The following is a 4,235-nucleotide window of genomic DNA, read 5'->3' on the forward strand; positions in this document are numbered from 1 at the left end:
TTTTTTCTTGTCTTACACTGTCCGATGTCTCCCTTCACCCACTTTTCTGTTGTCCATCCCCCAGGGAAGGATTATACGTAGATCATTGTGATCAGTTCCCTCTTTTTTCCCACCTTCCCCTTCCCCCCCGGGTCAGCACAGTTTTTATAGACAGTCATTTTAATGTCATTCCCTCTGACAGAATCACCCTGGACTCACCCCCCACATCTCCCCAGTCACACCACTGTCCTTGAGGCGCTAACACCAGCAGTGCTGGCCTGGGATTCAACTACTTGTGAGATTAGCCAAGCTGTTTGAAACTGGCCGCCGGCCAGCAACCTTGAGCTGCTGGCTTCAGTCAAGAACATAGACGTGAATCTGACCAGGGCCTGGCCCTTGAGGAGTCACAAGATGGTTGAGGAGGTAGGCACTTAGAAATGATTTCCTTAATCAACTTGGTGGTTCCTCAAGAAGTTTAACCTAGGAATACTATATGACCCCACAATTAAAAACAGGCACTCCAGCAGTTTATGTAGTGCAGTTCATAGATGGCTGGCCTATACTTGTATAATTTCCTTTTTCATGGCAGGTGTTTTAAATTCTATACCATTGACTAAACTAATGACCCTATCAATGTATAGTTATTATATATTGGGCGGCTAACCAGCAGTTCAAAACCACCAGCTAGGTTCCAAATGAGAAAGATGAGACTGTTTACTCCTGTAAAGATTTATGGTCTCAGAAACTCAATAGGCAGTTCTACCTTGCCTTATAGCAACAGTTCTCAACCTGTGGGTCACGACTCCTTTAGGGTTTGAATGACCCTTTCACAGGGGTCACCTAAGACCATCGGAAAATACATAAATATTTCACAATATTTAATTACATATTGTTCTGTGATTCATCACTATGCTTTAATTATGTTCGATTTGTAACTATGAAAGTACATCCTGCATATCAGACATTTACATTATAATCCATAACAGTAGCAAAATTACAGTTATGAAGTAGCAACGAAAATAATTTTATGGTTGGGGGTCACCACAACATAAGGAACTATATTAAAGGGTCACGACATTAGGAAGATTGAGAACCACTGCCCTAGAGGGTCCCTATGAGTCAGAATTGACTTGAAGCAGTGAAGGTGATGCCCCAGGGGGTTGATTGATAATGTTCTCTAACGAACTGGCAACAATGTCTGTAAGGTGAACCAGAGACATACATAAACCATAGATATATTTATGAATTTAGGGTTAGCACTTAATATTAGCCCAAATCTAAAATCAATTAGTTCTTATGATATGGCCCTACCTGATGCTCTTCCTCATGAAGAGATCACTGAAGATGAGTGCTCTCGAAACATATGGTGAAGAAACTGGATGGTGCCTAGCTATCAGAAGGAATAGAGTCTGGGGTTTTAAAGGCTTGTCTTCAGACAAGCAGCCATCCAAGTGAGGCAACAACTAAGTCCAAATGGAAGAAACAGACAAGCCTGTGTAATCCAAGGATTGCAAATAAGAAAATCCAAATCCAAAGTAGGGAATGATATCAGAGCTTCACTTGTGAACACCCACCCAGTTTACAGAAGACTGTGGGTGACAGTGGAAGCTCAAAATCAATTTGCAGGATCCACGTATGGATTAAATCTAGGAATGTTAATAATCTTATCAGAGAGCATTGTAAAGTCAATTATGGCAGATGTAGTTAAGTTAAAATGTAATACCCTATCATTTAATGTCCTGTTTAAAATTGCTTTAAATACACATGGATTAAGCCTCGGGCGAATCCCCTCTGAGCAGAGACCAAGGATGTAAATAGCTTTGCTATCATGCAGCATGCATTGGAAATGGATTATTGTCAATGCAGTTAAGTTAAAATTTAACACCTGATCATTTGACCTCCCTTTTGATTGTTTTAAATTTGTTCTAGTTTTTAATATTTTCTGCTTTCTTTTCTTTTTTATTTTTTAGTGTAATCATTTTATTGGGGGCTCGTACAACTCTTATCACAATCCATACATACATCATTGTGTCAAGCACATTTGTACATTTGTTGCCATCATCATTCTCAAAACATTTGCTTTCTACTTCTGCTTTCTTTTCAGTTAAGGTTTTTATCTGTTTTCCTTTGTTATTGTTAGTTTTTTTCAATGTTTTTCAGTATATGAAATCCAAGATAGGTCAATCTATAGAGTCAGTCCCTGGATTAATGGTTCTTTGGGGGTACGGCATGGGAGGTTGGGGGGAAATGGGAGGTAATAATTATAAGTACAAGAATGAAGAAATTGTTCTAAAATTGGTTGTGGTGATAACTGTACAACTCTTCTTGATGTGATTGAACTACTGAATTGTATTATATGAACTATTTTTTAAAAACAGACATTCTGTCCTCTCTGGTCTGGGACTAGTTTGCGGCAAGATGGCCCAACGCACCAAGAAGGTCGGGATCGTGGGCAAATACGGGACCTGCTACGCTGCCTCCCTCAGGAACATGGTGAAGAAAACTGAAATCAGCCAACCTGCCAAGCACACTTGCTCCTTCTGCGGCAAAACCGAGATGAGAAGACGCGCTGCGGGCATCTGCGCTGCGGTTCCTGCGTGAAGACGGGAGCTGGTAGGGCCTGGACCTACAACACCACCTCTGCCGTCCCAGTCAAGTCCGCCATCAGAAGACGGAAGGAGTTGAAAGACCAGTAGGAGCTCCACTATCAAATCTCTCTGGCCTGCAATAAATGGGTTAATTTATGTAACGATAAAAAAAAACAGGCATTCAAACAAGCACACGTACACACATGCTCATCTCAGCATTATTCATAATACCTAAAAGCTCATAATACACCACATACGCATAAAGAGATGAGTGGACAGATAAATTGAAGTATATTCCATGGATTTTGCTCAGCTGTAAGAATGCTGCAACATGCTCGGCTGATGCATGCTACAACATGGATGAACCTTGAAACCATTTCACTTGTGCTAAGTTAAAGAAGCCAGACACAAAGGTCATATATTGTTGAATCCAATTACATAAGCTACCCAAAATAGATAGATCAATAGAGACAAAATGCAAATTAATGATTGCCAGGAGGTGAGCGGAGGAAGTCAGGAGGAGAAACTGCTTAATGTGGTAAGGAGTTTACTTTGAAGTAATGGAAATGTTTAGCGGCTAGATAAAGGTGATGATTTCACATGGTGAATTGTTCACTTTAAAATGATTAATTTTTTAAAAAATGATTAATTTTATGATATGTGAACATTATCTCGGTATTTTTAAATGATTCCTTTCCACAATTCCCTCTGGGTGTGGTGAGGCTCACCTCTACCATCTCCCATTTTACCATCTGAAAGTCACTGAGCCAAGCCCAGATTATCCTCATGTCCTCTTGTTCCACTGGGGTCTAGGGAACTGGACAGGTGTCACGGAGAAGTGACACACGAGCAAGAGTAGAGTTCAGAGTCCTGGGTAGGCAATACCCCCAACCAAATCACCGAAATAGCACAGAATCACCAATCTAGGAGAGAACGCGAAAATATCCAGACTCTCTCTAGAACACCTCCTCCCACCTTCTCTAACTGATTCCTTCCATCCATACACTGATGCCATCAGGCTTGTATCTCATCTGGATCTCCACCCTTCGTCTCTCTCCTCCCAAGAATCAAGAATATCATATGGACAACATGCTTAACCCATATTAAAAAAAAAACTCACAAAGGACAGCATGCTTGGTAAAGTAGTAGGGCATCAGGGAAGAAGAAGATCCTCAATGAGATGGAGTGACACAGTGGTTTCAACAATGAGCTCCAACACTACCACAATTGTGAGGACCAGGCAGTATTCTGTTCTATTGTACATAGGAGGCTATGGGTCAGAACCGACTTGGTGGCATCTAACTATATATATATATATGTCTAAGTACAACTCTGTCTCTTTTTTTTATTGGGACTCTTACAGCTCTTCTCACAATCCATACATATATCCATTGTGTCACACACATCTGTACATATGTTGTCATCTTTTTCAAAACATTTTCTTTCTACTTGAGCCCCTGGCATCAGCTCCTCATTTTTCCTCTCCCTCCCCCATGTCCCCTTGATAATTTATACTTTTTTTTCATGTCTTATACCGACCGCTGTCTCATTTCAACCACTTTTCTGCTGTCCATCCCCCTGGCAGGGGGGCCATACGTCGATCATTGTGATTGGTTACCCCTTATTCCTCCGCACCCCAACCCTTACTTACCCTCCTAATATCACTGT

At 41.0% G+C, this 4,235-nt stretch overlaps 1 pseudogene; it reads left to right on the plus strand.

The window, feature by feature from the left end:
• The first annotated feature begins 2,397 nt into the window (after window positions 1-2,397).
• LOC105978881 lies at window positions 2,398-2,675 on the plus strand (annotated as a pseudogene).
• Window positions 2,676-4,235: the final 1,560 nt, after the last annotated feature.

Source organism: Echinops telfairi, unplaced genomic scaffold (assembly GCF_000313985.2).
Source record: "Echinops telfairi isolate 266 unplaced genomic scaffold, ASM31398v2 ScPeMD7_7457;HRSCAF=8495, whole genome shotgun sequence".
NCBI classification, from domain to species: Eukaryota; Metazoa; Chordata; class Mammalia; order Afrosoricida; family Tenrecidae; genus Echinops; species Echinops telfairi.